Raw genomic sequence first — 17,074 nt, 5'->3', positions numbered from 1 at the left:
CGAGGTCATCAATGTACCGTCTACGGCAGGAAGACACCGCGCCAGATCTTATGGAGTAATCCTAATCCTGGAAGGAGGTACGACAGCTGCTATAGGCCAAAGGTAAATCACCATATATTAGGAGCTTCGTAATCCCCTTTTCTCGGTGTTAAATTTGCTCTGCTTCTTGTTCCATTGTGTTAGGGTGAAAAAATGCAAGTTTTTCCGGTGGTATGACGAGGAAGGTGAGGTGTTGTGCCCCTTCACGAAGCAACTCATCATTGACCTGCGCGATTCCGTCTGGGATAAGATGGAAGAGATTTCATGCTTAGAGCTCAAACTGCTGCAGCAGAAGGGGAAGAAAGAAGGCAGCTGTATGAGAGTGATTTTAATGGTGTTTGTTTCAGTATGTTTAGCAATGTCTCTTGGTATGATTACGTCTGCGCGGTGAGCTGAGCCGCGTGTCTTTGTCCTTGACTGGGCTAGCTATGTGCCTTTTCGCTATCTTTCTCCCCCTTCTCGCTTGAGAGTCACCCTGTCCTCACTGGGATGCTCTCCCCATTTCATCGGCTGGCCTCACCGGCCGAAGTGGACTGGTGAGCCGAGTACCGTCTACTCTAGATACTTCTCCGGTAGGTTGTAGGTCTAGTTTTAGATCTCGCTGGGCTCTGGTTGTAAAATACAAGTACATGGTTGCATTTTCTTTCTTTTGAGGGGCCTTTTAGTTTGAGGCCAGAGGAGGTTATTTGCTCGAGATGCAAATGACCAGGATGTATGACGAGGCGGTTCCTCGGCAATGCCCACCATGAGGGGCTTGGGTTTTAGAGAAAGGCGACGACGGAAGTTCCGGGAGCGAGGTGGTACACGATGTACCCAGGTTCACGTCCCCACGGTGGAGGATCGCTACGTCCTGCTAGCAATCCACTATATGAATATATGTATACAGGGGGCCGCCATAGGCGGAGTTGTTGGATCTAGTCTAGTTCTAATCCGCGGGTTGCGGTGTCTAGACGTGTCGCCTCTATGATTATGCTTCTGATTGTGCGTGTCCAAGGGGTGCCCCTGCCTGGCTTTATATATCAGCCAAGCTAGGGTTTACAAGAGTCCTAGTAGGATTCATATTGGAGTCTTCTTTCCTTGTAGTAAGTTGTTAACGCTTGCAGGTCCAGCTTGTCGAGTCCTTGTGCTGGTCCAGCTTCATAGTTTGCACCGGGTATGGCAATATCGAGTACCCGAAGGGTTATGCCCACGTCAGTAGCCCCCGAGTGTCTGGCCGAAGTAAAGCTTCGGGCAGGGACTAAAGTTGTCTTCGCCGAATGTCTTGATCATCTGTTGAATCTTGTGCTTGATGTAGAGTCGAAGTTGCTTTCTGTCAGGTGTGCGAAGCGCTCCCGATGGGAGTAGCCCCCGAGTCTATGGGCGGGTGCTTGCAGCCACGCATAGACTCAAGTTGTACTACTCGAAGATCTTGATTGTTGATGCTGATGTCTTCAACTTTATTCTTCTTTGTTGGCGAGGTTGCCATTTTTTTTTCTCGGGTGCGCGACCAGTGCTCCCGATGGGAGTAGCCCCCAAGCCTGTAAATAAATATGAAATAGTTATGTACAGGGTGTAAAAAATGCTGAGTCAAATACCGTACATGTCTTCGAGTTCTGAGAACATGATGCTGATGACTGTGATGATATCATAGATAGAGGAATTGATGATTTGGAAGATGATATCCAGGAGGAGCCGATGATTTGGGTGATATCCTGGAGAAGCCGATGATTCGGATGATACCCGGGAGGAGCCGATGATTCGGATGATATCCCAGAGGAGTCGATGATTGAGATGATGGCCCTAAAGAGACGATGATTGAGATGATGGCCCAGAGGAGCCGATGATTCGGATGATGGCCCAGAGGAGCCGATGATTGGGGTGATGGCCCAGAGGAGCCGATAATTTTATCGGGTGCGCGTCCAGCGCTCCCGATGGAAGTAGCCCCCGAGTCTGGGCACTGATGCTTGCAACCGTGAGTAGACTCATGTTGAGCAACCCGATGTTTATAGTTTTCTTCAGGTGTCGTTGACACATTGTTGTTTATTTCAAGGGGCAATCCTTAATGCACCTTGAGCATCGTTGATGTCATTGTTCGTAAGTTTATCGGCAGCAAATTATTTGAGTGATCAGCTCGTGTTGCGGGTCTTGCTAAACCCGTTGTATGTGCAACTTTGCTTTCAACCGATGTATGTTCTGCCGATGAGCCCGTTGTTCTTTGATATTTTCATAAGTAAAATATCGAACGTGGGTTGTTTTATATATATTTCATGATCCTTGCTATCTGCGGCACTCTTTGAGGCATCTATAGCAAAGGAAAAGAGTAAGGTTTCCGTTGTTTTATGATCCTTGCTATCTGCGGCACTCTTTGAGGCATCTATAGCGAAGGAAAAGAGCAAGGTCCCCGTTGTTTCATGATCCTTGCTATCTACGGCACTCTTTGAGGCATCTATAGCAAAGGAAAAGAGCAAGGCCCCCGTTGTTTCATGATCCCTGCTATCTGCGGCACTCTTTGAGGCATCTATAGCAAAGGAAAAGAGCAAGGTCCCCGTTGTTTCATGGTCCATGCTATCTGCGGCACTCTTTGAGGCATCTATAGCAAAGGAAAAGAGCAAGGTCCCCGCTGTTTCATGATCCCTGCTATCTGCGGCACTCTTTGAGGCATCTATAGCAAAGGAAAAGAGCAAGGTCCCCGTTGTTTCATGATCCCTGCTATCTACGGCACTCTTTGAGGCATCTATAGCAAAGGAAAAGAGCAAGGTCCCCGTTGTTTACCATCCATTGCAGCACTCGTATTTTCAGAGGCTTTTAGATGAATCTTCAGGTGTAAAGAGTCTTCATATCTTCTTGTATTCCGGCGTGGATTCCAGCGAACCAGCGCCCAGCGAACCGGCGTTCCCGATGGGAGTAATAGTCTTCATAGCCTCTTGAATTCCGGCGTGGATTCCAGCGAACCAGCGCCCAGCGAACCGGCGCTCCCGATGGGAGTAATAGTCTTCATAGCCTCTTGAATTCCGGCGTGGATTCCAGCGAACCATCGCCCAGCAAATCGGCGCTCCCGATGGGAGTAATAGTCTTCATAGTGTAACATCCCAAATTTCAATAAAAGGAAGAAGAAGAATTTCAGAAATCCAAATTTGAGAACCAAAAAAAACTTTTAAATTTGCATATAGTGCCTGCATAGGACTTGTGCATTTTGAGTGATATGCCATGATGATTGTTATATTGTTGATGTGATGAACTCTAAAACCCTAAAGTGATCAAGTAATGATCACCAATCAAATAAACCAAAAAGAGAAAGAAATCCAATATTAATAAAAGGGCTTTCTATTTTCGTGCCCTCGGGTCCTTAGTTGTGCTCAGTTTTCCCCAGCTCCTTAGTTTTTCCTCAGTTTTACCCAAGCGTTTGTCTGAAACCATCACACGTGATGTAACGGCCGGTTGCCCGACGGTTGACCGTTATCTTCTGACTAGTGGGGCCACGTAGAGCCTGCAAAGACACGTCAGACCATCCATCTTTGTTTGACCGTAAGCATCGCTGTATCCCTGACCAAAACGCGAACGAGTGGGGCTTCGGTATATCAAATGACAAGTGGGGCCATGACACTGATACAAGGGGCAATACACGGGTAGGATTAGATTTTTAAACGGAGCTCTACAGCGATGGCACGGAGGAGGTGGCATGCGGGGTGCCGAGATGAGATCGACCTCCACAAAGAACTGCATGAGGCGAGACCAGACGCATTAGATAGATATGAACTAGACGCGTTTAACCATGCAAAGAAGAGAAGAAATGGTCGACGACATCGACGACCACCTCAAAACTTTGACTGACCGTGTCGGACACGAACGCGAGCAATGTAGAGAAAACTAGTGTCTCTCCTTTCTGGCGTGTATAGGTGGGTGCTAGGAGAGTGTGGTGGCGAAGGGAAAGACCTCGCGGCGGTCTGTGGCGTCCAGCATAGCGGGTCGGCGTGGCCGTTCCCACAGCGGCGTGCATGCATGTTCGGCATTGGCATCAGCATGTACGTTCGGCATTGGCCTCGGCGGTATCTCTGGTGTGTCAGTGATCGAATGAGGGGACGGGATTGTGGGTGCATCCCGACGTTGACCTAGCAGTGGCGGCGAGCATAGCCATTCTGACCATGCCGATATTGGCATCGGCATCGTTTGGAGGCTGTGGTGCTCGAATCAAGTTGGGATTTGTTTCTTGTAGGCCAAAATGAATTTGAAACAAGTTTCATGTTGAAGGTTAGGTAACGAAAGTTTGTAACTATCCCAAAATTATACTAGCGCCATGGTGAGGTTCTTTTTGATAGAGCTATACGGTTGGGCAAACTTTTTTGACACTTTTTAGATAGGGTTCCTTGTTGTTACACGTATGGCATCATGTATGGAAAATTTGGGGTAATTTGGAGATGTTCGAAAAAATCACTTTGCTTAAGCGCATGCCGTTTCGTCTCGCTGAAACCAGCTTTTCTAACAAGGTGATTATTTCTACCTTCTCTAAATAACCTCAAATTTCATACAGCTGATCTTCTATACATAGATAGATAGATTGTTTCGTTTTTACATTTTTCGAACTTTTTATTTCCCTTTATAATACCCAATTGATTTTCAGGTCAAAACCTCGAAAAACAACATCATGTATGGCATCATTTTCACCCTAAATTTCAAATTTTCTGAAACTTTCCCTTTTAGATATTCCTTGTTGTTATAGGTATGCCATCATGTATGCCAAACTTTTGTAACAAATTAGGTCTTTTCTGCCTTCTCTAAATGACCTCAAAAATCGTACGTGATAGGTTTATCATTCTATACAAAGATAGATGGTTTATGATTTTTTGCGTGAAAAGTAATGGCTACAACAAATTGTTGATGGTTTATCATTTTTTGCGTGAAAAGTAATGGCAACAACAAATCGGTGATGGTTTATCATTTTTTTTGCGTGAAAAGTAATGGCAACAACAAATCGGTGATGGTTTATCATTTTTTTGCGTGAAAAGTAATGGCAACAACAAATCGGTGATGGTTTATCATTTTTTTTTGCGTGAAAAGTAATGGCTACAACAAATTGTTGATGGTTTATGATTTTTTGCGTGAAAAGTAATGGCAACAACAAATCGGTGATGGTTTATCATTTTTTTGCGTGAAAAGTAATGGCAACAACAAATCGGTGATGGTTTATCATTTTTTTTGCGTGAAAAGTAATGGCTACAACAAATTGTTGATGGTTTATGATTTTTTGCGTGAAAAGTAATGGCTACAACAAATCGGTGATGGTTTATCATTTTTTTTGCGTGAAAAGTAATGGCAACAACAAATCGGTGATGGTTTATTATTTTTTGCGTGAAAAAAACGCCTAAAAGAGTTTATAATTTTTAGCGCGTGAAAAATAATACAGAAAACCGCCCTTCAGCATACTTAGAGGGTGGAAGCTAATTAACCGCCAACAGAGAGAGAGAGGGGTTATCCTGCCCGTTCCCTATATCATACGATCAACGGTCGGCGGGCACGATCCGCGTGACATGGGATAGACCAATCAGGGCGATGTTGCACGTCTGCGAGAATTTGTGAAGAGAGAGGGCAAAACTGAGTACTATCAAGAAACCAAGGGCACCTGAGTAGTAAATAGACTAAGGGATTCAAATATGAGATTTAAAAAATGGAAAATGCGTGTTTTGTACAATGAAACCCATCTTGGCCTACCTCAAACTATTTGCAATACCAATATACATCAGTGTGAGAATTGTGGCCTCATTTAGACAAAGTATGATTTGGGGGAAGCTGTTTTGGGAAGGGCTTATTGTGGAAAACCATGCACCTTCATAGCTACTAGGTGATTTGAGAAGTGGCAATTTGTGGTAAAACTTGATTTATCTACGATTTATCTATGATTTGAGAAGTGGAAATTTGTGGTAAAGACTCCATGAGTAAGTGCCACTCTTTTTCGGATTTTTTTGCACATTAAATGACTCATTTAACTAGTTAATCCCATTTGTTGACTCTCTGTTGACCAGCCACTTGAGGGTAAAACTGAGTATATTGCACTAGCCAGTATTAGCACTCGAGGGGAAAATTGAGCACACAAAAAATGCTAGTATAAGACTCGAGGGTATACCTGAATATATCTAAATTTCCAGGGTTAGACTCGAGGACACGTGCAATTGTTGACGCGTAGACGCGGGTCGCGGTGGAGAAGTCTAGACGTGCAATCGTGGACGCGTGTCGCGTTGCAGAAGTCCAAGACGTGCAGACGTGCACCTGTGCACGCGTAGGACGCGGGTCGCATTAACCACCCCTCGCCTTTATAGATGCCTCCTCGCACTCTCTCTGTCACTCTCACTCGCTCACGCATCGCCAACTCTCTCACGTCCCATCATCTTCTCCAAAGCAAAAAACCCTCTCCCTCTTCCTCTTCCTCCGCCGGAGAGATGGACAAGGAGAATGCCAATCCCATCGTCGAGGTAGGCTCGAAGCGCGACGCCTCCATCTTCGGCGCCGCCGCCGCCGTCGCCGGTGCATCGGAGGCTGCTGCCACCGGTGGCAGTCAGATCCCGGCGGGATGGGACCCCTACGACCCCGTGCCGTACGTCCCGCCCCCGAACCCCTACGACACCTCCCTGGAGGACCCATGGAACGAGGTAACTACGGTTTGCTTCCTTTTTTGTTCCCCATTCCTTTTTGAACCCTATTTTTGCTGGTGTAGATGGATCTGTAGATGGATGAGTATTGGGCTAATATTTGCGCCGATTTTATTCCATTTTGTTTTTATCACTTCTTGATTTCGTTTAAGATTTGGGGTTCGGCTGTTCGGTTAATTTATGCAAGTAATATTGGATCTCAATCAGTTAATTTATGCAAGTAATCATGGGATCTCAATCAGTTATTTTATGTACTAATCAAAAGATATCAACCGTTTAATTTTGCAAATAATCTCGAATGTGTTCAAGTTCAGATCTAGTTCAGATCTAGAATTTGTTTCTTTGCCTATGATGAATGGTTGGGCACAAATTTTTACAGGGAGGGTTCAGCGAACCATTGCTATGTACAAATCTGTTGTGCATGAGCTTTAGTTCGCTTACACCTTCCCTGTAGATATATAATCATGTCCACTCTAACTGAGGCTGACTCTGTTTTTCTTAACTTTGTTATCATGTACGTTAGTCATCGTTGCAACTCATTCACTAGTTTCTGTTTGATATGGATCAGATGTCTGGCAGCGACGTCGGCAGCGACGAGGAGGAGGAGGACGTCAAGACTCGCCAGTCTTTGCGGAGGCTGCAGGTCGGCGATACATCTCCTACTTCGCCAAGGAGGTCTACTGGTGCCTTCGCACCCAGGAGACTCGGCGCCACGGACTTCAACTGCGTCGTCACGCATGCTGAGAACATCAGCACCACCTTCCCCAAGGTCGGCACGACGGTGAACGTCCACTCCTTCCGCGCCAAGCACAGGGCGCTCGGCATGCACCTCCGCAGCTTGCAGCGGGTGGAGATCTCCGCCGGGCGCATGCCTCCGCTCAAGCCCAAGGCTCCCAAGGGGAGCAAGAGCAACAAGTGGAGGCAGAGCCAGATGGGGTAGGCGGAGTCCTGGACGTGTGCTGCTGCTGCTGCCTCCTAGTTTGTTGTTGGGATCCCTTTGTTGTTAGCTAGGGATCCCTTGTTGTTATGTTAGTATGATGGTGCTGTGAAGAACCTGTTACTATGTTGGCTGCTGTGTATGCAGCTTATTATCTATCCATATTATCTAGGGATTATCTATCCCTAGTCTGCTATATTTTGTTGGCCGTACTTAGTTTTCTTGATTTACTTTGACTGTGAATTTATCGTACATTATCCTGGAGATTTGCTTCTAGATTTAACTACATACATATGGACCAGAGGGAGTACTAGATTTGCTGCCATATTGGGCAAACAACGAGGGCCAAAAGGCACAAATAATTGAAGAAAGTCAGAAATGCAAGCTTCTCTAGATTTTATACTAATTTGGTGAAAAGGACAGAGAGAAAGAGGGGAAAAAGGTGCACTTAATAATGCCAATTTGGGGCCGAGAGAGACAGAACCCAGCTCCTGCTCACGTGCAACCAAACGCTTCTCGTCCTGTCCCACGCGGTCCCTTTCTACCAGCCCCACGCGACACGGGCCCACACGACGCGGCCCCACACGACGCGGCCCCACACGTGACAGAACGGTCAACTAAACGGGAATCCTGCCGTCTGAGCTGCTTCTGCGGGTTTCAAACAAGGGCTTGGGGAAAACTGAGGAAAAAATAAGGAGCTGGGGAAAACTGAGTACAACTAAGGACCTGAGGGCACGAAAATAGAAAGCCCTTAATAAAACCCTAAAAACCCTAACATATGGCCTATGCCATTTTTGTAAATTTGACCCTAGACCCATTTGATCTTCACCAATACTTGTAATATGATATTAAAAAGTAATTACAACTTTGAGAATCAAAGATATACCATTTGAACCAAATTCACAAATCAAAATATGATCACATGAGATAATTTTTGACTTTTACATTCTGGTCACCACTTTGAGCCTCTATATTTCAAGATTTCTGAACTAAACAAATTCAAATCTTTGCATGTCATCCAAGTACACAACAAGATGAACAACTCTTGTGAAGAGCACCATACCAAATTCACTTTTGATCAAAAGTTATGAGCAAGCAAAGAGAGGACTTTAAAACATTTGCAAGATTCCCAATTTTCAAATTTTGATCAAACCAAGCCTTGTCTTGACCACCACTGGACCTAACCATGACCCCTTGACCCTACCCTACCTAACCCATGCCAGGAGAGACCATGGACGCGACCAGAATATGGCTGGCCGTGGCCATGCCGGCCACGTTCCACCTCGACACCTTCCCCTCTCCTTCTCTCCACGGCAGCCCTCGCCACCGTGCCAAACGCGTCGACGATGATCTCCTGGATCCGCCCGTACGCGCCCTTGACCGCAAGGATGAAGCCACGACTCGCCATGGTCGCGCCCAGTACGCCCAGGTACGCCGCGAGCGGCATGGGCGACGTCACCGTGCACGGACGCGCGCGACACGGCCACGCGTCGCTCGCAGCACTCCGCCGTACCCCGACCAAACCCGCGCGCCCAGGTACCTTCCTCGCCACGCGGAGCTCGCCGGACAGGCTTGCGTCACGCCTTGGCGACCACGGTCGACGGAGAGGACAAGCGCGCCCGCCGCGGCCGCGATAGTTCATGCACGACCCCGACCACCCTACGCGTCCCCTTGCCGCGCCGTTCACGCTCGTAGCTTCGCCGTGACGTCGTGAACACGACCCCGTCGTCGCCTAGCCCTCTAGCCCACCGGAGCGGCCGCGCTCTTGTCGCCCTTGCCGCAGCACCCACGGCCACCCTCGCGCCTATAAAAGGAGGCATCGCCTCGACGATCCCTTCACACCACCACACTCCCCTCTCCTTCCTCGACTTCCTAGCCACCTCGCCATGCTCGATTAGCCACCAGACGCTCCCAATCGCTAGATCGCCGCCGCCCACAGTAGCCGACGATCGCCGGAGAAGGAAGCCGCCCCTGGAGCTGCCGCCGGTACCAGGAGCTTCGCCGTCGTCCACAACGTCCCCAAGCACATTGCCCAACCCTAGCTGGAGCCACGGTGAGCCTCCGACCCCCTACCTGAGCCGCCGGCGAGCCCCTCTCTCGCCATCGACGACGATGAATGTGCGCCGTTAGATCATGTTCTAATCCAACGCGCCTCGTTGATCCATACCGCTTCGGGCGTTATGCGTCACTGACGGGTGGAGCCCCTTGTCAGGCAGCCCACGCGTGCGTGGATGCGTGGTGGGCTGGCCTTGGGCCGTTTTAAACGTTTAGGCCCAGTTAGTTTTCCCGCCGGCCTTTTTAATTCAAATCTCGTTTAATAAATTCAATTCAATTTCAATACTGGACCCAACTTTGAAAATTCATAGAATCTGTTTGGCTTAGCCAAATTTGACAAACTTTATATCATTGGAAAGCTAGTAAAAAGATCTACAACATGCCACTGGTCTCACCTCGAGATTTGTTGTAGAAATAAAATGATAAAAAGAAGAAGGCAGGGACTTTTTACTATTCAAATAATTATTAAAAATCAACCAAAATAGATATTTAATTAATTCCAACTCCAATAGCTCACATTTGACTTACACTAATTGTTGCTGCAAGAAAATGGTGTGGTCGCTTTGCATGATCATGCCCTAGATTAATTAATGGATAATATGGCTAGTTTAGTTAAGTGATATTGTCCAAAACTATTATGTAAATCATATGAAGTATTTTACTTCATTTAAATCTTGTCTCAAGTGAATTCATGTGATGTTTGAACCTCTGGTCAAACACTCTTATGTGAATACTTGGAGAATTAAATCATTTATAGAATTATTAAATGGTATGAGGTGGTCTACCTCATTTAAATCATTTTCTCAAATGATGATAATGAATGTTTGACTTAGGTCAATATGAATTCATGTATGATCATTTGAGAAATTAAATCTTAAGAAGATTTCAATGAGAGGAAATTATTCCTCTCAAGAACTAAATAGAAATTATTAATTACATATGTCATGAGAGGAAATTACTTTTCTTTAATAAAGAAAACCAATGCACCTAATTATTTTATGTGTGTGCTTAGCATAGTTTGTGTGAAGTAATTATGAGTTTAGTATGGCCCTTGAGCTTGTTTAGTGATTATACCTCGTATTCCAAATTTAGACGCTAGCACCGAAGATTACCAAGAGGAAGGAGAATTCTACCCAGAAGAGGAAGAAGAAAACCTAGAGAACTACCAAGGCAAGCTAATACTCTTGCAAAGTGCAAAACCCTCCTTGGGCAAGGCACCATGATTCTTATCTTTCTTCATACTAGCCTATCCTACATTTATACCATACAAGTCTTACTTGTTGTGTTTTCAAAGAGTTGATTTAAAATGGTCTAGGTGAATAAGGTTACTAGAGTAGCAAAGTTAGTCTTATAGATAGCAAAGCAATGTAGCACCCCTCATGATTAGTGCTAGTGCTAAAATACTAAAATTTGACTACTCTAGATGGGAACATATGACTTGCTGAATTTGAAACCTTGGAATGATGAAACATTCCATTGAATGATTTGAGGTTGAATATGAACAAGAGAAGATAGTGATTTTTGATGAAAACCTGATATTGGTTTGAATGCGATACCTTTCCAATTTTGAGTACCCCCACAATACCTGATTATGGGTAGGGCTTAACTGGAAGTTTATAGATTTTAGTATGGTTTCCCTCTGAACACACGTCATAGGGGTTATGCCGAGGCTGCCTCCGTTGTGAGAAATGATGTGGATTGAGGTGAAATTGTACAGCCAAGCCCTGTGCAGTTCCCAGGTTAACAGTTGGTTTTCACTGGGAGGCCAAGCTCATGGGGAGAGGTGCTCATACTAGGATGTGTAAGTGAAAGGTTATGGTTGATGATCCGCGTACTGTGTTACGATGATTCGGAGTTCTTCCGACGGATGAAATCAAATGTTGTGGCACAAGTGTGCAACCTCTGCAGAGTGTAAATCTATTCGAATAGCCGTGTCCATGGTTACGGACGGTTGGAAAGGCCATACAGTTTCCAGTGTCAGACTTTTGAAAACCTTTGTGAATGGTGACTTGTTGGAATTACAACCAATGTTGTGGGAATGACACTAATGTTCCCATTTGAGTTAGTTAGCACATGATCAAATACCTATGAACTAAAATATGGCTTATGCAAAATAAACTAGAGCTTAGCACCTTTACTCAAAGAGTTGGCATTTATATTAGTATTAGTTTGCAAGTACTTAAAGTACTTACGGCTTTGTCCCTGGCTATTCAAATGGCCAGAGTACGATGATGAACAGAACTATCACGAGGATGACCAGCAGGACGCCTACGACAACTAGGGGTTTCTGACGTCAAATGTTGGCCTGTGGACTAGAGAGTCCATTTGTTGTTACGCTTCCGCTATGTATGAACTTGTGTATGCAGGTTGATTGATAGATCAACTATTTGTGTAAGATGAATCATGTGATTCAATGTTGTAAGACAATATGGCTTGTAATAAATAATGACTGTGATATTCGACTATTATGCCTCGCAACAACATTATCCTGGGATTGCGATGAATGACATAATAGGCATCCAGACTTAAAAATCCGGGTGTTGACAAGTTGGTATCAGAGCCATTGTTTGACCTTAGAAAACCTTAGTTAGAATGGGCGTTCATAAGAACCTAACTTTGAAATCAAAATGAAGAGAATATTTATGAAAAGTTACTCATATTCTTGTCTTGGAGGCTTTTTCAAAATTTGATAAATCATGCTCTTTCTTATTATGTCTACTTAAAATTTTGCCACACTTGTTCACTCTCTAACTTACTCTCCCAATTCACTTTCAGATGGAGCCCAACGCACCCGTCAACACCAAGTTTTATCAACTTGGTAACGGAGGCAGCTTGATCTTCGAGCATGATCTCACCGCGGTCTCAAACTTTCTGGGACGCCTCCAGCCCGAGTTCCATGGGATCCAGGTGAATGATCAGCCTGGCGGCGAGCTGCAATGGATCATTACTGCAGATCTGAGGGGAAACATGGAGTCTCCCACCTCGGAGAGAATCCTTTTCTCTTTCCGTGAGAGCAACTGGCTCGATGGGCTTGCACGAGGCCTGCAGGAGGCACTGGCACGCCTCTGCGGACAGAACGCGGTGCGCCTGCTTGCGTCCCGTTTCGCTCACCTAGTGAAGCGTGATGCCGCAGGAGTACCCATGGCTCTGCAGTCTCACCCTGAGTTGAGGCACCACGCCGAGCATCTGGATTTCATGCTGTATCATACTCAGCAGGATCTGGACAACGCCCGTGCGTACGCGAACCAGACTCACCTCGCACTGGCCACTCATGGCGATGCTATCAAGATGCTGTCCAGGGACCGCAACAAGCTTCGCCTGTGGTGTGCGAAGAAGGATGCTACTATCACGCGCCTTCGCGCTCAGATAGCGTCACTTGAGACCACTGTCAAGGCCCAGGAAGATCAGCTGAGAGAGATGGAGGATGAGGAGGCTGGCATCGACATTCAGGGAGGAGGCGCCTTCCTGAGTGACGATGATGACTTTGAGGAGGATGAGTTCACTGAGGAGGAGGATTATGCGTTCCTGGAGCCAGACCTGATGATGTCGTTCCCATCGACATTGAGGATGAGGGTAGCCACACTTGATCACTGATGTAGGCATGAGTTGTATCCCGTCATTTGTATCGTAGCATGAGAAATGGTTCTTAAAACCATTGGAAGTGTTGAACTGTGGGTTTGTAATGTGTTATGTGGAATGAATGAATGAATGTGTGTTGTCATCAAAAGCATTCAAGTTTTACAAGTTTTTGAAACTCACTCAAAATAAACCATAGAATTTCCATCTTATCTTATCATTTTCTGTATATTCAGATGGCCCCTCCCAATCGCAACAACAACGATGCCATGATGCAACTGCTGCAAACCCTGCTTCAAGACAGGGAGACTGAAAGAGCTGAACGTCAAGCCAACATAGCAGCATTGCGAAACCTTGCTAACCAAGGCCATGGGAATCATGATCATCCAGGATCCAAACTCAAGAACTTCCAGAATACCAACCCTCCGGTGTTCAGCAAGACTGAAGAACCCCTCGACGCCGACGACTGGCTCCAGACTATGGAGAACAACTTGGAGGTTGCCGGAGTTGAAGCCAACGAGAAGGTCCTGTTTGCAACCCACTACCTTGCCGGACCAGCCCGAGCCTGGTGGACCAGCACCCGTGCCATGAACGGAGGTCAAGTCATGACTTGGGCAGATTTCAAGCTCAAGTTCAGCAAGTACCATGTGCCCCCGGGTCTTATCAAGAAGATGCGGGATGAATTCCGCGAACTCAAGCAAGGACAGATGACGGTGGTAGAATACCGCGACAGGTTCCTTACACTGTCAAGGTACGCCCCCGATGAGACTGACACCACTGAGAAGAGGCAGGAGAGATTCCTGAACGGACTGCATGATGAGATGCAGACTGTCCTAGTCAACATCCCCTTTGCCGACCTTGAAGCCCTTGTTGACTCCGTCATTCAGATGGAGGGCAAGTTGAACCAAGCCAATGAGAACCGCAAACGCCGCATGATGCACCAGAGTGGGGCCAGCAATACTCCCAAGTATCGCCCCAGCTCAAGCGGAGGTTTTGCCCCCAGAAACAACAAGCCCCAGATGCAGACTTCACGCCCCGGTTTTCAGAACCGGAGTGGAGGAAACCCCAGGCCAGGAGGCCATTCCAACCACAACCCCAATTACCAGAGCAACACCAACCACTTCAACCGTGCCCCAATGAGAGCCCCCAACCCCAACAACAACAACACCAACACCGCTCCAAGGACTGGAAGCAACGCTATTCCCGTCGCAACCAAGGACAAGTCCCCCATCACTTGCTATGAGTGTGGTGTAGTGGGACACTACTCCAACGAGTGCCCCAAGAGACTCGCCAAGCTCGCCGGCAACACCGCTGCACCTGTTCAGCAGCAACGCCGCGTTTCCACCGGAAAGAAGTTCGCCCCCAACAACCCCAATAACCGCAACGGCCGCCTCTTCCACATGAACGCCGAAGAAGCCTAGGAAGCACCAGATGTTGTACTGGGTATGTTTCCTGTCAACTCAGTACCTGCCAGAGTGTTGTTTGATTCCGGAGCATCTCATTCTTTTGTCACTGAAGACTTTGCATCAACAAGTAAAATTCAACCTCTCAGTTTGAAACATGTCATGATAGTTCAAATCCCCGGATCAAGCACTAAAGCCAGAAAATTTTGTAAAAATGTACCCATCAGAATACATGAAGTAGATTTCTATGCCAATCTGATAATTTTGGGAACCAAAGGTTTGGAAATAGTGCTGGGAATGGATTGGATGGCCAAACACCATGGAATGATTGACTGTGCCAAGAAAGCCATCACCATGACCAGTAGCACCGGTATCATAGTAGAACATGTCTCTGAACTACTACCCAGAAAATTTACCTGCAACCAGAGTGTAGCCAAGCCAACTTTGGATCAGATCAGGGTTGTCTGTCGATACCCTGATGTGTTTCCTGATGGTTTACCCGGTATGCCCCCAGATCGGGATATCGAATTTATCATCGAGTTAACCCCCGGAACCGGACCTATAGCCCAGAGAGCCTATAGCATGAACCCAGCAGAGCTCGTGGAGCTGAAGAAGCAACTGGATGAACTGTTAGCCAAAGGTCTGATTCGACCAAGTGCGTCGCCTTGGAGATCCCCAGTTTTGTTTGTGGATAAGAAGGATGGTGCCAGTCGTATATGTACGTACTATCGTAAGCTTAACGATGTCACCATCAAGAACAAATACCCCTTGCCAAAGATAGAAGACCTGTTTGACCAGCTGACCGGTGCCGTAGTATTCTCAAAGATTGATCTCAGGACTGCATACCACCAGCTGAAAATTCGTGCATCGGACATTCCCAAAACTACCTTTACCACCAGATATGGATTGTACGAGTACAATGTCATGTCATTTGGATTGACCAATGCCCCCGCTTATTTCATGAATCTCATGAATAAGATCTTCATGAACTTTCTGGATAAGTTTGTTGTCGTTTTCATCGATGACATCCTAATCTACTCCAAGTCTGAGGAAGAACATGAGCAACACCTAGAAGCTGTCCTGGAGACCCTTAGAGAGCATAAGCTGTATGCTAAGTTCAGCAAATGTGAGTTTTGGCTGAAGGAAGTAGGATTCCTAGGACATATCCTATCTGCAGGAGGAATTGCTGTAGATCCCGCCAAGATCAAGACCGTTGCAGAATGGAAAGCCCCAACCACCCAGACCGAGGTCCGCGCTTTTCTTGGATTAGCCGGATATTACCGCAGATTTGTAGAAGGCTTTTCGAGCATCGCTCGACCAATGACCCAATTGTTGAAGAAGGATAAGAAGTTTGAATGGACTGACAAATGTGAGGAGAGTTTCCAACAACTCAAGCTTAGACTGACCTCAGCCCCAATTCTGATCATGCCGGACATCACCAAACCATTTGATGTCAACTGCGATGCATCCAAGATTGGTCTCGGATGTGTGCTTATGCAAGAAGGCTAAGTGATATCTTATCTGTCCCGGCAACTGAAGCAGCATGAGCAGAATTATCCAACCCATGACCTCGAGCTAGCAGCCGTAGTTTTAGCACTGAAAGTGTGGCGTCATTACCTCATGGGTAATCGGTGCGAGATCTATTCGGATCACAAGAGCTTGAAGTATATTTTCACACAGAAGGAGCTGAATATGAGGCAAAGAAGATGGTTAGAATTGATCAAAGATTATGATATGGAGATTCACTACCACCCCGGCAAGGCCAATGTGGTAGCGGATGCGTTGAGTAGACTGCCGTGTCAGTTGAACTCAATGATAGCCGAAGAACAACCCAGCCTATACCAGGAGTTTGAGCAGTTTAGAATGGAGTTAGTCAGTGAAGGATTCCTAGCCAGCATGGAGCTACAACCCACCTTGATTGGTCAGATCAAGGAAGCTCAGAAGGGAAATGCCAGCATTGATGGAATCAAGACCCAGATAGCCGTAGGAAAAACACCGGGATTCACCGTAGATGAAGAAGGAGTTCTTTGGTACAACGGACGCCTGTGTGTACCGTCAGACTCAGAGTTGAAGCAAGTTATCCTGAAAGAAGCCCATGACACCCTATACTCTATTCATCCCGGAGGTACCAAGATGTATCAAGACTTGAAGGAACAATTCTGGTGGCATGGAATGAAGAGGGAGATCGGAAGTTACATCGCCAAGTGTGATATTTGTCAACGAGTCAAGGCCGAACATCAGCGACCCGCAGGACTGCTGCAACCACTACAGATTCCAGAATGGAAGTGGGACTCTGTAGGAATGGACTTTATCACATGTTTGCCAAAATCCAGCAAAGGAAATGATTCCATATGGGTAGTTGTTGATAGATTGACCAAGGTAGCCCATTTCATCGCTGTCAAGACCACCTACCAAGGCCCAAAGTTAGCTGAGCTGTACATCTC

This window comes from Lolium perenne, chromosome 1 (assembly GCF_019359855.2).
Source record: "Lolium perenne isolate Kyuss_39 chromosome 1, Kyuss_2.0, whole genome shotgun sequence".
Taxonomy (NCBI): Eukaryota; Viridiplantae; Streptophyta; class Magnoliopsida; order Poales; family Poaceae; genus Lolium; species Lolium perenne.
This window is presented reverse-complemented; position numbering follows the sequence as displayed.